The sequence below is a fragment of the Mytilus galloprovincialis genome, chromosome 14, assembly GCF_965363235.1.
Source record: "Mytilus galloprovincialis chromosome 14, xbMytGall1.hap1.1, whole genome shotgun sequence".
NCBI lineage: Eukaryota > Metazoa > Mollusca > Bivalvia > Mytilida > Mytilidae > Mytilus > Mytilus galloprovincialis.
Genome location: NC_134851.1, coordinates 9,403,109 through 9,423,674, shown reverse-complemented (window position 1 = coordinate 9,423,674; position 20,566 = coordinate 9,403,109). Strand labels below are relative to the sequence as shown.

Here is a 20,566-nt window from a genome sequence, read left to right as displayed (position 1 = left end):
GTATTGAATTTATAGGTGACAAGACAAGGGACGGATATGGGGCAAAATAATGTACCCTGTATTGACGAAAATGTATAAATAGTCTGGACATTTGATAATTATCCTAAATCTGATATAACTGCATCCTTATTTTTATAAATTTTCGGCTAGATAGGTGTACCTTGATATGAGACCACATAAAGAACATTATTTGGGTATGAATTGTTACTATATGTTACGATTACTGTAAGTGTAAACTCATAGTACAGTTTTGAGGTTGGCATAAACAAACGTAAAATTAGAGTCTTTCTTTTAAAAATGTTCCAGACGCTATCACGAGTGTTGGACCGTTATGGGTAATGTGTGTCACAAATGACGACGAATATCTTCCACTTGTAAACATGAACAACACAAACAAGTCGCCCTATTTCCCTGAAAACTACCTACCTAAGACAAACTTATATGTTACAGGAGTTGCATAAAATTACCTAAAATAACTAGCCTTTTATTTTGGGTTAAATTGCAAAAAATGTTTATGCAAAAATAAAATAAATCCAAACATTGACTGATAATGTTCAGTAAATTCATAAAATATGATATTATAGATGTCTAGGAACAATCCCTGTGTTGCTAATTACTTGCAGTTGGTTATCTTTATGATTTTACTTTTGTGCTAGGACACATTGATTTTAAAACTACAATTTATTCATCAAATATAGCAAAGGAAGTTTCATTTCTTCATTAGAACTGTGTTGTTAAACTACGTTAAGAACGTTTGAATAACTTTGTCGTGAAAATAGACGCAATTAATTTCTTTTCGAAGGTATAATTTTGTACACGATTGTCAAAGTTTGAATTATGTTGTGACTGTGATTGTACAATTTGACGTTCAGCATTACTGAAGAGACATTTAAGTCTAAAATGCATAATAAATGCATTTAAATAAGTTTATTGCATGTCATATCAAACATTGACTTCCCGATTGGTGAAATAATACCGAATACTATCTACCTAAGAAAAACTTATCTGTTACAGGAGTTGCATACGATTACTCTAAATAAATAACCTTTTATTTCGGGTTAAATAGCTGAAAATGTGTATGCAAAAATTTAAAAAAATCACAACATTGACTAATAGTTTTTAGTTGATTCATAAAATATGCTATCATAGATATCTAGGAGTAATTCTTATGTTGATATTCATTTGAGCTCTTATATTTATGATTTTTATTTTTTGCTTTTACAAAATGTATAATCATAAGATCATACAAAATTTGAAGATATTGAAAAACTATATTGGTTCGAGTAGCAACTAATTGCCTCTTTTCTCACGAAAAAAAATTAAACCTACTTAACTTCATAGTTCAAATGAAGACATTTAATTTTCTTCGCAGATATTGACGAATAAACTGAAACTCGAATGAATTATCAACATAGGAAGTGAAGTGCAGGACTACAATCCTGTACAAAGAAAGACTAAGCAGTGTTAACATAACATGTAATGATAAAGAACGCAGATGATATATAAACTAACCCATGATTATATAGTGTAGCATTGATCGTATCACATCGACCCTGTAATCGATATAATAACTATACCGGAAAATAATTGCTTTCAAATTATCAATTAATAATGATAATTATGTGGCATATTTCCATGGATGTTCAAATCCGTTATCGATTATGAAAACAATAAGGCAAGACATAGAGAAACAACGTATATTAAAACCATTAAGTAAGCCAACAAGAACAAACAAAGCTTGGAAACAGATCATCACCACTTACCGAAAGTATTGAAGGATAAGGTAAAAGACCGAAATGGCGTTAAAAAGCGAACTTCAAATCTCAAATAAGGAGTTTACTTTATTGAAGATTCCAAAGGAAAAGAAAATCTTAACATGTTTGTAAATACATAATAGTGTTGTAAGTATGACACGCAAACAAAGTTTAAACAATATCAAACTAATACCGAAACTTAAGACTTATCATCAAAATTACAAAATATTTTTTGACATAATACTTTAAATTTCACAATAACATGATTTCCGCATCTTCAAAAGAGACAATGGTGTAAGATTTACAAAATAAAACTAGAAGTTTTGATTACTTAATGGAGAATGAATGAAAATATATGAAATGTCAAATGTTTATATTATTCTTAAAACTCACAAAGTGTTGATAGTTTATATTTTTTTTGTAATTTGTTTATTTTTGACATAAAGACAGAAAACAATCAAGCAGGATTACACACATGTACAGTTTAAAGTATGGTCTTAAAGATATTATTATTATATGACAACTCTAAATAGCAAGACATACAACAAAATATAACTATAATTTTCGTACCAGTTATAAAATATTTAAATCACCTAAAAAGAGACAATGGTGTAAGATTTACAATATAAAACTAGAAGTTTTGATTACTTAATGGAGAATGAATGAAAATATATGAAATGTCAAATGTTTATATTATTCTTAAAACTCACAAAGTGTTGATAGTTTATATTTGCTCCTCCATTTAAACACTGTTCTACTTTATCCTTGTCTCCACGCCCAGCAGCAAGTATTAGATCCTGTACCACAAGATACAAATTGTTTATTAGTGTTTTAATGAGGATGCATATCACAAAAGTAAAAGGCGTACCTCATGTTTGATATTTACATACTGATTGTTTTTACCATTATCTTCAATAATGAATAGTAGACATGTATAATACACACATCATCAGTTAAAAAAGAACGATCGTAGATATTAGAAGAAAGTTAAATGACGGATGAATGAAAAATATGATTGCAATTCTTGGGCACACATCATAATTGATAGTTTTCTATGGAACAACATGAAAGCCTTATGTTAATGTTCAGCATTATATGCAGTCGTTAAAACATTACATACGGTGGTCAAAATATTGTATGCAGTGGTCACAAATTTATCAGCAGTGGTCACAACATATACAATGGTAATATAATTGTATGCAGTTGTCGGAACATAATACAATGTTTGTACCCAGACAACTTTTGTACGTTATAATAACAACGGCTAACGTAACGGCGGCACGACATTGTAAGGTTTAATACAATGCCTAGGTCCGGCGTTGGCCAAATGTACAACAAATACAGACGATGCATAGCAAACGTTGGGCCAACTTAGTAATAAACACTTTTAAATACAATACAGTAGAGATCCCTCGTTGATTTTTTCTTAAAATATTAAGTATCTTCATGACTTACTTTTTGAGATAAGTTGGTTCGAAATTTGCATATTTGGAAGAAAATCCCTGAAACTTCATAAATTAGGACTTTTAAAGAAAGTAACAATACTTTTGAACGAAAAGTCATAACTTAACCGGTTTTTTTTTGTAAAATGTTCCTTTGATTCACGGCATCATCATGCTGAAACAAGTTTTAGGTTAAATCAAATCACAATTTTCCGGATTAAAGACAAATCCTTCTATTCAGATTTACCAATAATATCTTCTTTATATTTTATTTTTACTTTAGGCTATGTAAAAGCTTTAAAATAAGCAAATAAAAAAATGGGGTCACCGACCTCGTTTTCGATTTAAAACGCCATCTTTTTCACGGAATTTGGAAATTGGGACTTCTACTCAATAGCAGTGTAACATTTTAAAGTCCGTCTCCAATAAAAACTTGTCTGTTTTGTTAACCTAGTTGTTAATACAAACTATTTTAATAATATCACCATTTTCTGAGTGGAAAATAATAATGATAAGTTGCTATAATAGTTTTCCCGCCTTTTTTTATTGTGAAATACCTATAAAAAGATTAAGTTTAAAAAAAATTGACCAATAATTTCTCCATGAGTCTTCAATAGAATATGCGTTGTTTATATCTAAACAAAATAAAGAAATAAAAAGATGGGGTCACCGTAATGGAAAAAGAGATATTTCTAAAAAGGGGGTAACAATTTGAATTGGGGGGAACATATTGCGCCAATTCTAAAAACAACGTCGAAAGACGTTCGGCCGGTTTAGGCTATATTCTTACAAATTAGGGACAACCCAGTTCTCGTTATTTGCTGATTTGTTGTTTGTTTGTTTTAAACTACGATAAATTCACATTAATCTACACATGATAGTAGGCTTAGTTTTAAGTCAGTATATAATCACAGACACGTATTATAAATGCGGTGGTTGGAAAACAATGCGTTGTACAAATGTACACACGAATGCTTCTATGAACATTTCATTTCAGGTTATTCATAGTGCTTATGTGTTTAACAGAAATTCTTTTTAAAATAGTGAAGACATTTTTATATAATATCATTGTTCAATCAAAGTATATCTGAAAGACAAGACAGAATTAAGCATCAGGTATATACAATGAATTTTAATTTCGTTTAAGAATGTTATTCCTTTTTATTTAGATGATAATTACTTAAAATCATTAGAAATATAAGACTCCGTTTCCACTAACAATAAAGATCGATCATTTCTGAGATCGTCGATCTTAAGTATTGCAAAAATGATAAAGATTGATCTTCAACCGGACGTAAACATTCCATCTCCAGAAGTAGTTTTAAAAGACCGATTTTTCTTCAAGTGAAAACGTTTTATATACATCGCGATCGACTTTTCAATCAATCAATCGATATAAAATTCTAAGTGTTTTATGTAGATATGAAAAAAAATCTGCGCATGGTCAGTTTAAAAATGTTCTTAAACAAGAGTGCACACGCTGAAATGTCTCGCCTTCTATACTAATCATTGATATTATGTTGATAGTCCTAAGTATAAAGCTTAGTTTTATTACAACTGTCTCATAAACTTAACATTAACCAAGATAACTAAACAAAGACCAATGAACCTTGAAAATGAGGTCAAGGTCAGATGAACCATGCCAGGCAGACATGTACAGCAAACAATGTTTCTATACAACATATATAGTTGCCCCATTACTAATAGTTTAAGAAAAATAGACCAAACACAAAAACTTAACACTGTGCAATGAACCGTGAAAATGAGGTCACCGTCAAATAAAACCTGCGCGACTGACATAAAGATCATAAAATATTTCCATACACCAAATATAGTTGACATATGGCATACAGTATTAAATAAAAAGACCAAAACTCAAAACTTAACTTTGACCACTGAACCATGAAAATGAGGTCAAGGTCAGATGACATCTGCCCGCTAGACATGAACACCTTACCATCATTCCATACAACAAATATAGTAGACCTATTGCATATAGTATGAGAAAAACAGACCAAAACACAAAAATTTAACTATAACCACTGAACCATGAAAATGAGGTCAAAGTCAGATGACACCTTCCAGTTGGACATGTACAGCTTACAGTCCTTCCATACACCGAATATACTAGCCCTATTGCTTATAGTATCTGAGATATGGACTTGACCACCAAAACTTAACCTTGATCACTGATCCATGAAATGAGGTCGAGGTCAAGTGAGAACTGTATGACAGACATGTGGACCTTGCAAGGTACGCACATACCAAATATAGTTATCCTATTACTTATAATAAGAGATAATTCAACATTACAAAACATTTGAACTTTTTTTTCAAGTGGTCACTGAACCATGAAAATTAGGTCAAGGACATTGGACATGTGACTGATGGAAACTTCGTAACATGAAGCATCTATATACAAAGTATGAAGCATCCAGGTCTTCCACCTTCTGAAATATAAAGCTTTTAAGAAATGAGCTAACACCGCCGCCGCCGCCGGATCACTATCCCTATGTCAAGCTTTCTGCAACAAAAGTTGCAGGTTCGACAAAAAAGCTGATTTCAGTGTTTATTCTCAAATGATTTGACAGAACGTGCCATAGAGATAATAAAAACCAAATAAATATATTCGACGTTTTTTTGCGTCATTCTCCTGAAAATATATCAATAAAAAAAGAAGATATGGTATGATTGCAAATAACACAATTCTCCACAAATGACCAATGGACACAGGAAATTATTAACTATGGGTCAAAGTACGGCCTACAACATTGAGCAAATCCCACACCGCATAAACAACTACGAAAGGTCCCGAAAGGACAAATGTAACACAATTCAAACTAGAAAATAACAAAACAAAATTAATGAAAAACTAATAGATGTAGTTCTTTTACAAACAACAACCCCTTAATTACCGACTCCTGAGTATAGACAGGACCCGTTTCAGCGCTCGACTGATACCATTACTTATTCGTTCCTTTTTTGCTTATACGTTGAAATACGTTGCACCTATTACGAAACAAATCTTTTCAATTGTTTTCTTGTCTCTGGTGTTAGGTATGGGTTCTTAAAAGTGAAACATACCTATTACCGTGTATGTACCAGTTTTAGCGCTAGACCGATGACCTGCTACTTATTCGCTTACAATATGTTTGTTAAAGGTAACACCTTTTTAAACAAATCTTTTCCATTTTTTTTTCTTGCCTCTGATGCTATATATTGGTTCTAAGAGGTAAAATAACCATATACTAATAAGGCGTAAATACTCGTTTCAGTGCTCAACTGATGCCCTGTTACTTATTCGTTCCATATTCGCTTACTATACGTGTGGTATTCGGTGCACCTTTTAAAAAATATCTTTTCGATTGTATTTATTCATTATTATTTTTTATTTTCTGTAAATTATTCATCTTCCGTTATACGTAATTTTTTTCTGACAATTCTTTGTTTATGATTACTTATGACATGTTAATCAAAAATAAAATTAATAAATGCAGAAGCATATAATTATCTCATGAACCAAATATTTCCTTATTCAATTTTCTACGATTTTTTGTTATTGAAATGGTTAGACCGATTATTTTAGATATGCAATGTATACTAAATGTAAATGCACAAGTTCTTAAAAGATCGAAAACGAGAGATGCTTTTCAGAGATAGATTTTATTTCAATTCCGTGCAAGTGTTAGCGGGGTCTAATTAACATCAAATCTGTTTTGATCATTCATTCTTAGGCATCAATGAATGTCGAAATATTCCGTAATGTTGCTAGAAACTCAGTCTAATTATACTCATACAGATGTTATACCGTGAGTATGGATAAAACCTAGTCCGACCTCTTTTCTCAAATCTCCTTTTAATTGATTTTTTTTCCATATGCATTCCTCTGTAATTCTTCATTCCGACAACTTTTTAACACAGACACGATTATGTTTTTTTTCATACAAAAATTGCGCACCTTGAACATAAATATCAAATTTGGTAAATCGGAACAAACTCGGAATGGTCATATAAAAAACCTACAATGTTAGAAGCTTTTATGTTAACTTCTCTAGATGTAATTTGTTGTACATGTATACGTCGTTAGGTTACTGTTTTGTTGGTGTTTATCAGAAATCTAATTATTATATTCATGTAAAAATGTAAGTGCCGTACACATTCAAAATACGTCAGTGCAATTTGCCATATCCATATATAGGCACGTTATGTACCTATTGCTAAAGATACATTGAATTTTGAGGACATGTCCAGAATGATTGAGGATTTTCGTACTTTCTTAATGATTTGTAAAATATCGATGTAATTAAGAACCTACGAAAGTCTATACATATAGAAAATTAAGGAAAAAAGTATTATATTATAATTTGATTGGCTCATCTTTCTGTCGAGTATCCAGATTTTGTATCGTTTTTTTGCAGTCATTTTTGTGTATTTGTGAATTTGTTGTTGTTAGATTGCTGTATAGTTGACTCTCTTTTCATTCTCATATTTTATCCAATTCTGGAACATGTTTATTATATAAAAACTATTTTCATTTTTTTTTCTCGGAAAATTAACCTATCAAAACGATTGTCACTCTCTCCATCGGCTCAAAGAGGAATGACTCTAATAAACGTTTCCAGTTCGCGGAAACCGCGACGTCATAAACCGCTGACGGCATAGTACTGTTGCGCTTGTATATGCGCATAAACAATAGAGGGATTTGTCTTTAAGATTGCTATATCCGAAATAAAGAAATTGACCATATTTTTGCGTCTTTTCGGAAGTGCAGAAAAAATTGATCGTTGATTTTTTCCTGAAATTTTGGCGGAGTGTTCTTGAAACAGTACTTGATTGATTGCAAAAGAATAAAATTGAGGTCCATGTGCTTGTTTTAAAAAAAAAAGCCATATGCCTTATGACGTCTGTCAGTATGGCGCTAAATTACGTTAAATTAAGTTTTAATCGCAACAACGTCGTGTAACCATTCCCGCCGTACACGAGTACGCTGTCAAGTATATGCAGGTGTTTTTCAAAATGTTGATACTAATCATAAAAATTTATAAGATGGTTTCTCATAAAATGGCAAAACATTTATTCCAATCATTTGCGAAACGAAATTTGGACAGGAAACTTTTCATTATAAAAAAAAATCTGATATAAGTATAATATGCATCTCCGTCCGACATTAGTTCTGAATTGCTTCATGTACTGTAAGAAGATAGACAACATTATTTCAAAGGCCCTGACATGACAAAATGTGAACCAACTATAAATTAAGTGAGGTGATATCATAAATTGACATTAGTATAACATTCAACAATGATAAAACCTATACTATATCGTCAACTTTAAAAGTCCCCAACGTACTTTGATTTGTTTCTTTTTACATCCAAAAGATAATCATCTTTCATTTAAATTATAAAGAGTACTTCTTGTTTTATAATAAGAGCTGTTTCGTGCAATTTAACTCGTGTTACTATTGCCTCAATCGACCAAAAAAGAAGTTGTAATATAACATTTCATATAAAGTACAGCAGCTGGTATTAGAAAATAATATTGAACGATGTCTTTATCAATAGATAAGTTACACAATCTTTTGTACGGCGTATTTGCATGAGTATCAGCGTACTTGTTTGTCTGAAAGTAGAGCTATATTAAAAACACTTTGTTATTCTGTCCGATCGTCTAACTATACGTTTGTTACTTTTCTCAGAAACAACCCTACTGCATAACTTCAGATTTGATCATCAGCTTGACAGGGATGAGTTTTAACGTGTATACACTTTCTGATATGTCTGTCTGCAATTAGTGTACATTTGCCGATACTTTAATTTTTAACTGTCAATACATTGAAGTACAATAGGGATATGTTTATACAAACAAGAAGACATGGTATGATAACCAATGAGGTAAATGTCAACCAGAGACAAAATGACGTAGAAGTAAACGACTATAGGACATCGGACGGCCTTCAACAATGAGTAAAAACTCATATCCATAGGCACCTATGAGAGGCATATACGTGACAAATGCAAAACTTACTTTTCATATACAAAAAAAAATACAATCAATTAAACAAACTAACGTGTGACATGCAATTCTGCATCTTTTGGGAATATTTTGCTTAAATTCTAACCAAAAACGACACCAATATCTTTTTTTGAAATCCTTCAAACGGAGTTTTATTGACAGTTTTTTTACATACACTTACAATATTATATGTTTTTAAAATATCAATTAAAATCGACATTTTTTTTGATGTACCAATATCAAGTCCAGAACAGGATGAGAAACTCTCATTATTTATTATTTTATTGACGAATAGGGGTGTTATACGACCTTTTCCACTCATGAGGGTCTCGCACATGCAGTCGATTTTGTTTTTTTTATTGATAGTCTGTTAAATTTGGCCTTACAATGACAATTCTCCGTAAAAGTTTGAGTCTGCCAAATGTTATACAAGAACAGAAATAAAAAGACACAAACTGAATTATCTTGATTCTGAATTTTTTCAATTCAAGATAATATTATTGACTTCGAATTCATTATCAATAAATGAAAATAACTGTTCTCGTCATTAAAAATATTGCACAGCTGTACAACACGCCGTAGAAATGACTTATGTGTATGGATTTCAAATCTTCCAACACCAGCCCCGATTCGGTCACCCTACACGCGCCATAGATTTTGTTATTTTTTTTCTCATTTATCACGGGTTCATACGTTTTCTCATTTCTTTAAGTTTCATTAAAATAACTTTTGGATGTCATAAATGTGCAATTGAATATTTGCCACTGGACGTTAAGCAGCTACCAATACTCATAATTAGCTATTTCATGTCGTTTTGTTCCGAAGTGTGTCTTATTTGTTAAAATGTTATTCAGCAAGTTACAGTTTAAGCAACGAATAGTATGATAGACCCCAATTCCCTGCAATTTTTCTTTCTCTACGTTGAGCAGATTCCGCTGGAGCCGCAGTTTTTGCAGTTTTTCAGTTCCAGACTAAAAAGCTCCACAATTCTCCCTCCGTCTTTTTACGTTATACTGTCAGTACTCTCTTCTGGTGTCTATCACAATTTCTTCAATGTCGTCTTGCAAAATTGTATTTGATTTATTTTTGTTCATATCAAGTATTTCCTTTCATCTCTCAAGTCTTTTAGAAACTGCATGGCCACTTTTTTTAGCAGGAACTTTTTTTAAATTCGGGCATCCGACGTTAATGACGCCAGTGAATATTCCTCGAAATATGACTTCTTTTAAATCGACATTGCGAAATGTTAACGTTCTTATTAGAAACATCGCGAAATTTCAACGTTCTCGTTACCAACGTCGCAAACAACATGAAAAGTTTTGAAAACGTTATTATCTGCCCCTGCTACTGTTTCGTATTCCCTTAACATGTGAAACAAATGTTGGCACTTCGTGTGTTTAATTTGTAAATTGCAAATAAAGGATGCCATAAATGATTGTAAATTTTGACAGCATTATACGAAAACAAAACGTTTACTTCAGAGAAAACAAGATGAAATATCAAAGTAAGAACAAATGATCAAAACATATAATACATTAAAAAAATAACACTCCCAGTAACAGTTGATGAGTACAGTCATAATACCACGTCATTTGTAGAACGGACTTCGATTATAGGTTCCAGGTAAACGTCGATCACAGTCTTACATATATATTAAACACGGCACTTTGTATTGACTAAAGACATTACGTAGCGTATGTCTTGTGGTTGTTCAATATTAAATGAACTTTAACATGTTGCTCATAAGGAAGCTATTAAACCAAGAGTTTCAAATGGTGATGTTGAAATCATCCCTTCGTAAATTTTACGGACGCCATCACGAGTTGGTTGACTGTTATGGAATAACCGTTTCAGAAATAATATCGGATATGTTCCCTACGTCGTAACTACAATCCCCTTCTCTTTCACGAATGTGACCTACCGAATTAGACTATCTACCGGATTTGTAATCACATAAGCAACACGACGGGTGACACATGTAGAGCAGGATCTGCTTACCCTTCTGGAGCACCTGATAGTTTTTTGTGGGGTTTTTGTTGCTTATTCTTTAGGTTTCTATGTTGTGTCATGTGTACTATTGTGTGTCTGTTTGTCTTTTTTCATGGCGTTTTCAGTTTACTTTCGATTTATAAGTCCCTCTGGTATCTTTCGTCTCTTTCTTTAATAGTTATATCATTTTTAGTTACATCATTTCGTTGGAACGAATTACCCTTTAATCGGTAACATAATGTATGTCTAATCTGCAGACAATAACAAGTGTTATTTTTGTCACTGATTTCAATTAAATTGAATTAACTTATTACATGGAATCAATAATGTATTTTGTTTGCTGGAATTTTCAAATACAACTGCAACTTATGCCGTGATCAATGCATGTAATGCATTGACCACTGCATATAATAATTATATACAGCATAAGGCAGTCGTGGCGCATCATAGTTGTTATGTGTAAAATTCTTTCGATTAATAGCACCTTTAACTTCGTACACGCTCCACATTGGAAAGGTTCATAATAAGTAGACATCTAATTTCAATCTCGTGTACACACTTAAATTACTTATAATATATGAGCTATGACTTCAACGGTTTTCTTGGTATAGTACTTGTACATGTATTCATAATATTGTCTAAACGACAAAGACTCGTGTCTGTAATGACGAAACACACAGCCTGTTTAAACCATGATCAACATTTACCAGGTCTGTATTTGATAAACCAGTCTAAATTGAAAACAAGGTTAAACCCTATGAATGCGTTGGGTAAAAACCACAATTTTCATACGTGTGCATGCAAAACAAATTTCTTGGTCGAATGGTCAAAATACAGCACATTTCTCAAAAGACCAAAACAGTGAAAAAGTATATTTTAACAAGACGCATTTGACAAACAGGTCGAAAAACCCTGCTTACTGTTATGGCGATTGCTAAATAAAAATATTACCAGATTTAAAACAAAATGATCTAATACTAAACAGAAAGCAATAAACTTGCAATAAAGATTGTGTACCGAAAATATTAGGTGCAAAAATGTGTACACCATATCCGGATTTTGACACTTAATGTCTTTTTAGTGATGTCAGGAATCGAAACGGTATTTGGAAGGTCATATAATTTACCATAATTTAGGATAGACTCTTGATTATATATGACTCGTCAATGACGTTCTCATCAACAGTTTAAAAACTAAATGTGATACGAAGAGAAAGTAAAATTCTTATTCCGAAAGGTTATGGCAAACACGGTAGGTTCTATATGTATGTCAAGGGGTAAACATTTGTTTGTGTTTAAAAAATCAACCGGTTGTAAAATATACATTGATATGGAGTGTAGGTTTCTGAATTTGTTCGATCTGCTTCAATTTGCAGTGGTATATAAGTCTGTTTTTGAATTAATGTTTCATCTAAAAAAAAATCATGTTAAACGCAACACATGTATAGAGTGTTCTTACATGCACTTTGCATACTGTTGATTCATTTATTTTCGGGGATACAAATGTTCGTGGATTGAGGAAAACTTCCCTATTCATGGTTATTTGAAATCGTGGTTTTGTTAAAGTCTGCATTCATTCCTTCAGCATAGTTGGAAAATATGTTATTCGTTGAACATCTAAATTCGTGGTTCTCCTGTACCCACTAAATCCACGAAAATTGGTATCCAACGAATATTAATGAATCAACAGTACTTGAAATACATTGTTGTTGTTCATTTTTGCAGTTAGTGCTTACTCATGTAATATATGACATAGATATAGGAAGATGTGGTGTGAATGCCAATGAGACAACTCTCCATCCAAATAACAATCTAAAAAAAAGTAAACCATTATAGGTTTATGTACGGCCTTCAACACTGAGCCTTGGCTCACACCGAACAACAAGCTATAAAGGGCCCCAAAATTACTAGTGTAAAACCATTCGAACGGGAAAACCAACGGTCGAATCTATATAAAAAAACGAGAAACGAGAAACACGTATAAATTATAAAAACAAACGACAACTACTGTACATCAGATTCTTGACTTAGGACAGGTGCAAACATTTGCAGCGGGATTAAACGTTTTAATGGTACCAAAACCTTCTCCCTTTTTCTGAAATAATAGCATAACATCACAACATAGAAAAACATACGATAAAATATCAATTGGCAGGCTTAACTCAATCAAAATACGTAGATTAATACACTATGTCCGAATAAATTTGATCTGCGATATCTGAATGTAAATGCACAGTTAATAAAATATTAGGGATAAACATTCAAGGCCAAAAAGCAAACAAGTAAGTCCAAACAAAGCCATGGCAAGACATCACTCCGAAATATTGAACCCTACGAAAATTATCACACTTGAAAAAAAAACGGTTTTAATAATACAGGTAAATCTTGAAGTTTATACAAATGTAGTAAGTGAAAATAAGAAGATATTCCAAATAATCAAAGCTGGTATATAGACAAGTTCCATATTAATATAAAATAACAAAAAGACATTATAAACAGTATCAGGAGCCTGTAATTCAGTGGTTGTCGTTTGTTTATGTGTTACATATTTGTTATTCGTTCATTCTTTACATAAATAAGGCCGTTAGTTTTCTCGTTTGAATTGTTTTACATTGTCTTATCGGGGCCTATTATCACTGACTAGGCGGTATGGGCTTTGCTCATTGTTGAAGGCCGTATGGTGACCTATAGTTGTTAATGTCTGTGTCATTTTGGTCTTTTGTGGATAGTTGTCTCATTGGCAATCATACCACATCTTCTTTTTTATATCAACAGGTCGAATTGACAAGAAAATACGATTTGAGAGTACTCGAAGTACTGACATATATATATGACGTATGTTTTACATTTTACCCAGTTCTCTTAGTGAGTAATGCTGACATTCACAATGGTCGAGGCCTTACAATTACAAATATCGTACCGACTGTGTTAAGTTACAGATGAAAACAAATGTATAAACAGTTGGTATAGTTAGGTTTAAGACGATCATTGAATTGGTTATCTTTTACAGTTAGGAACATTACCTGAATGTTTTTTTTTACTTATTCTTCACGTAATCAATACTAGAAATAACGAAAAAATATCCCTTTACAAATCTATGATTTATAAGTTTCATACACGCCACTGGATAATTGTTTACCTTGCAAATCTGTATACTTCTTTTTTCTGAGCTCATTGTGAAAATTCTGTAAATAAATCTGTTAACAATACATTGTGAAATTATCAGGTAATACTTTTATCTAGTTCACCAATATACTATAAATAGATAAATGAAATATGGTGATAATTAAAAAAACTAGAATTAACAAATGATTCTTATTCACTGATGAATACGTAACACTAACTATAATCAATAAAAATGGACCAATTATTCATACGTGATCATTTCAATTTAAACGAACTTGTTTGTTATGTTTTCTAACTGCATTGTAGTAGACGAATATGTAATAATGTGACAGCATACTTGGTCAATTTTAAAACAGCTCGACACTAATTTAGTTAACGATACAATATGATTTTGAGAAGATAGATAACACTTTAGTCGAAAACAATCAATCGACGGTCCTTTTTTGTATTGCATTCATTGTTACACATTACAATTGTGTGATAATACTACTGCAAATGAATGGAAAAAGGGGAATAAGTGAGAGAAACCTAATGTACTTGAAACTTTCAAACAACTTGCAAAAAAGCAAAAAATGATCATGATCATCTGCATTTATTTATTTGCTTACAACATGTATAATAACCAGTCGTAAAACCATTCAAGGATTAAACTTTACTTCAGAGTAAACTTCCTCCCCATGTTTATACAGCAACATATGCGATATCCTTGTTGTATTTAACAAATAATTGTCACGAATGATTCTGATTTAACCTGTTTTTCACGCGCTAAAACAAGACCGGAATTCCATTTTATAGAGAGAAAAAAATAGAAAAATGCACCCACTTTATAATCCTGAAATATCAAATGTGTCTGAAGTTCAAGGTAATATAACTATAAGCAAGTATTTATTATATACTTTTTAGAAATATTAGCCGTTTTATAAGAACACATCACCAGAACATAGATGCATAGAGTCAACATCATTTTTTCTATCCAGCAACCCATTCTCTGGACAATGTCGACTTTTTAGATCAGTTAAATCGAATTATATGCCTTGAAAAATCTGTTAAAGCCCCAGTCCCACTAGACCACGATCGCACAACGCTCACCGCGATCTAAATTAAATTCAGATCGTGGTGAGGTCGTGGTATGAGCGGCATGAAAATGTAAATTTTCGTTGCTTTCACGATGCTACTACGTCCTCATTACGCTAGTCTATTACAACGATCCCGCTACGATTATAACACGTTCTCACCGCGCTTATTCTGCGACCTTACTACGCTTATCAAGATCTGTCTACGCTCATCACGTTCTCACTACGACAATACCACGAGTTATCCGATTGCAACACGATCTTACCACGCTTCTACTGCGATTATAGCACGTTCTTACCACGATTACACTACGTTCAAACTGCGATGTTACTACGTTCTCAGAAATAACGTCAACATCGTGTTTCATATCAATACAGTATCATTCCTTCATTTCTATTTCTGATTAATACGTAAATCTCTCGAAAAAAAAATACAGTCATGCCACCAAAATCTACTAGAACACGTTGGCGTGGTGTTAGTGTTGATGTAGAGGCAGATGCAGCTCTGCTAGTAACGAATCTTGATCAAGTAGAGATGTCGGACCGACCAATCCGACTTAAATTACAACCTATTGCTGGTCCATCAAGCTGAAATGACGATATTTTAGTGAACGATAGCAGATATGAAACAGATGTGTCAATAGATATAAGAAGATGTGGTATGAGTGCCAATGAGACAACTCTCAATCCAATTAACATTTTTTAAAAGTAACAACTATAGGCCAAGATACGGCCTTCAACACGGAACAGCGTGGTATAGTCGTATTGGAAGCGTAGTTTGGTCGTGGTGAGAACGTGATGATCGTAGTGAGGTCGTTATAACGTAGCAATGAGATCGTAGCGCAGATTCTCCGAATATAATCGAGCTTTCGCTACGCTCTCACTATGATGGTACAGCGACTTTTACGATCTTACTACGATCTTAGTGCGCTCTCACCACGCTTCTTCTACGACCTTATTTCGCCACGACTGCACCACGATTGTTTTGAACACGTTCAAAGTTTGCAACGCTCATCACGATCTTAAAGACCTCACCACGACCGTGATACGACCTTACTGCGAATTATACGATCGTACTACGATCATCAAAATTTGCCTTTTTCTCACAGATCGTAGTGCGATCGTGGCCTAGTAGGACTGGGGTATTACCGTATACACCAAAAATTAGCAACACCTATATAATTGCATAGTAGTTCGAATTCTGTGTAAACAGGCCAATCAGATCCAAATAAAGGCAAATCAGTGTTCATCAGAGTCGACTCGTGGACATGTTCCCCAGGAGAACCTTACCTACACCGTTTATCAGCGATCGCTCATTGTACAAAATAATAATTTTTAAGTTAATTTCAAAACATAAGACAATGCCAAAAAACATTTTACTTAATTAGAAATTTAACTATTTGATCGAGAATATTTGAATGACAATATTTTATCAGTTTTCATAAAGATACAAACTAAAACAAAAGTACTCTTCCATGACTGTTTTGTCAATTTTCATAATAGTACTCACGGAAACTAAATTTGAAATTAAAAGAAACGTTATAATTATTTTATGCACCAGAAGCACTTTTCAACAACTTACTTTAAATAAAGCTAATACTAACAATGACCACTGCCCTTCGATCTTGACATCTATATCCCTAATGGAAAGCTGAATACTAAAATTGTTGATAAAAGGGATGATTTTTCATTTCCTATCGTTAATTATCCGTTTTTAGATGGAGACGTTCCCTTGTCACCATCTTACGGTGTTTATATATCTCAACTTGTACGCTTCGCTCGTGTATGTAACACTGTTTTAGATTTTAACGAGAGAAATGTATGTATTACTGAAAAATTATTACACCAGGGTTTTCGATATCACACACTAGTCAAAACATTTACTAAATTTTATCATCGGTATAAAGACATCATTCGTAAATATAGCTCAACATGCAGACTTCTAATACGTTCAGGTATTTCACATCCAATTTTTATGGAAACATTCTTTATAAAGCACAAAGGTGTCAGTATTCACCTCAGAAACTTACAAAACCTTTGAATAGACTTATTAAGAAGGGATATAATTACGATACTGTTGTCAAGTCATTAAAGATTGCATATTTTGGCGTTAATATTGAGTCACTGATAAGGTCTTTGCATCGGAACTAAACACATTTATTCTAAAACAGTTGTTGGCATGACACGGGTCATGTTCTTCTCATATATGTTATGATGGTATGATACTAAACCCCCAACGGGGAGGATTGTGCCTGATGTTCATATGATGAAATCATAATCTTTCAGTCAGTTTAATTGAAGTCTGGAGCTGGCATGTCAGTTAACTGCTAGTAGTCTGTTGTTATTTATGTATTATTGTCATTTTGTTTATTTTCTTTGGTTACATCTTCTGACATCAGACTCGGACTTTTCTTAAACTTAATTTTAATGTGCGTATTGTTATGCGTTTACTTTTCTAAATTGGTTAGAGGTATAGGGGGAGGGTTGATATCTCACAAACATGTTTAACCCCGCCGCATTTTTGCGCCTGTCCCAAGTCAGGAGCTTCTGGCCTTTGTTAGTCTTGTATTATTTTAATTTTAGTTTCTTGTGTACAATTTGAACATTAGTATGGCGTTCATTATCACTGGACTAGCATATATTTGTTTAGGGGCCAGCTGTAGGACGCCTCCGGGTGCGGAAATGTCTCGCTACATTGAAGACCTGTTGGTGACCCTCTGCTGTTGTTTTTTATTTTGTCGGGTTGTTGTCTCTTTGACAAATTCCCCATTTCCATTCTCAATTTTGGACATTAGTATGGCGTTCATTATCACTGGACTAGCATATATTTGTTTAGGGGCCAGCTGTAGGACGCCTCCGGGTGCGGAAATGTCTCGCTACATTGAAGACCTGTTGGTGACCCTCTGCTGTTGTTTTTTTATTTTGTCGGGTTGTTGTCTCTTTGACACATTCCCCATTTCCATTCTCAATTTTGGACATTAGTATGGCGTTCATTATCACTGGACTAGCAAATATTTGTTTAGGGGCCAGCTGTAGGACGCCTCCGGGTGCGGAAATGTCTCGCTACATTGAAGACCTGTTGGTGACCCTCTGCTGTTGTTTTTTTTATTTTGTCGGGTTGTTGTCTCTTTGACACATTCCCCATTTCCATTCTCAATTTTAATGTCTCTTTGGTGATACTTATACACTTGAAAAAGCAAAAGCTTATTTAAAAGATGAACAGTTATACACCAAAAAATGACAAAACGTAAAACAAATGACGGACAAGGAATCGAATCATTGAATTTAGTTTTGCAATATGCAGTTGATTTGTTGCGTTCTTCATTTCTTAGTGGTTCTTAACAATCGGATTGGGCAAGTCTGTCCTTTCAGTTTATTTGTTGATGTGGTGACATCTGTTCCGGGTTATTTAGAAAGGGGAGCATTCACCAACATGTCTAAACTCGAGACATTCTGGATGTAGCTGTTCCCATTTATCTTATGCAAATACTGCAATCTTAAACATAATGTGTGTATAGATTTTTGTTTGTATATGAATTATGTATAATGGAGATAACAAAACGTCCTATTTAATGACACATCTATGTTATCTTCAATTAGGCTGGTTATATTAAGCCTTTATTGACTTAGTAAGATATGGCTTAAATTGTAAATCATTGAATAAAACAACCACACACAGTTAACACGCAGTCATCAACAATGAATTAATATCTGTTATATATTTCACATACTTTTGGTTTTACATTCTAAATCAATTTATAACGTGTATTGTCGTCATTAACTATCTGACATCGGTCGTAGTGCTTTGGTTGTTTACGTTGGATGAACAACCAAGAGCGTGCAACACTGATGTCAGTTTGTTTCCATTTTTTTAAGTCGGTAATATGACAGTTGTTGTCCATTCGTATGATGTGTTTGGGCTTTTAATTTTAGTTTACTAGGTTTTTTTTCGCATTGTGATATTAATTTTGATCGTTTTTTACATCGGGATTTAATTTCATTGTCAACTTATCTAGTTGCACTTTTTTTTTTGAATAATGTAAAGTTCTCTTTTATAGTCGTGACGATATGTGATAGAACTTTATGCACAATTCTAAAACACAAAGGATTTTCATCTGTTCGTGTCTATGATATTTTGTCTATTTATTCTTATATCTTAAATTCAATATACATAATGTAGATGGGTATTTTTCTGTGATGGTATCTGCTTTAATTGAGTTCAGTATCAAAGACAAAATTGGTGCATCATTGGCAATATAACAAATATCCACAAGGGTTCTAATACAGTGTTTGCTTTTTTAAATCTCATTATTTGGGTAAAATTATAAAGTTGACCCTAATAGATCTCACAAAATATCGCTTACACAAGGATAAATATATACTTCGAAATGATTACCTTGTGAGCTCAACGTCTTTCTATCCAATAATTTGTTTGATATTGATGATTTCAAACCTGGACATTTTGTTTAGCCTCACGCCCACCGTCAATACTTGTTTCAACCTAATCTATACTATCATGATATACCCATACAGTCATATCAATGTCAAAGGTCATTAAGGTGTAATACCACCAAATCATGGTACGTCACATTCGGTTGTATACGAAAGTAGGTCTAAAAAAATATTCCCTTGAATTTGACAGTTGTAGAAAATAAACCCTGCATTTCAATGCACTTAAAATTTTCTGAGTCATAAACATGTTTGTTGGGTGTCTGTAAGCATCATTTTTTTTTATTTGATGGTCTTATAAAATATTTTGAAAAGTTAAGGTTACATAGTTACCAAAGCAGGTAACCAGTAAATAACAGAGTTAAAATTGGGTTGTTTACTTCCGGTGATGGTTACTTTCTTATATGCAATGAAATGTAGTGTGATATTTTCACTGTAGCACTGGAAAGGATTAAACTTTATTCATGCAAAGTATTTCTTTGGTTGAAATAAAGGTCAATACTGTACAATTTTTTTTAAAGTGCCAATTTAACAAAGACTAATAGGGGAAAATGAATGTTGGAATTACACCTTAACTTGTACGCATTGCAGCGATAATTGTAAAATATTAATCACATTGTTACGTAAATAAGCCGATTGTTTAGACGGTTGTTCGAAGAAGACAAATGAACGAACACAGTCCTTAAAGCTCTTACTTTCATGCATTTATATACATATTTCAG

At 32.9% G+C, this 20,566-nt stretch overlaps 1 long non-coding RNA gene across 1 annotated transcript; it reads right to left on the bottom strand.

Moving 5' to 3' along the window:
- Nucleotides 1–2,346: 2,346 nt before the first annotated feature.
- On the bottom strand, nt 2,347–19,901 carry LOC143058923 (uncharacterized). The gene is made up of 3 exons (XR_012973294.1): nt 19,792–19,901; nt 14,336–14,381; nt 2,347–2,551 (listed from the first exon to the last, which is right to left on the bottom strand). It is a non-coding gene; the product is annotated as an uncharacterized LOC143058923 (long non-coding RNA).
- Between the last annotated feature and the right edge of the window lie 665 nt (nt 19,902–20,566).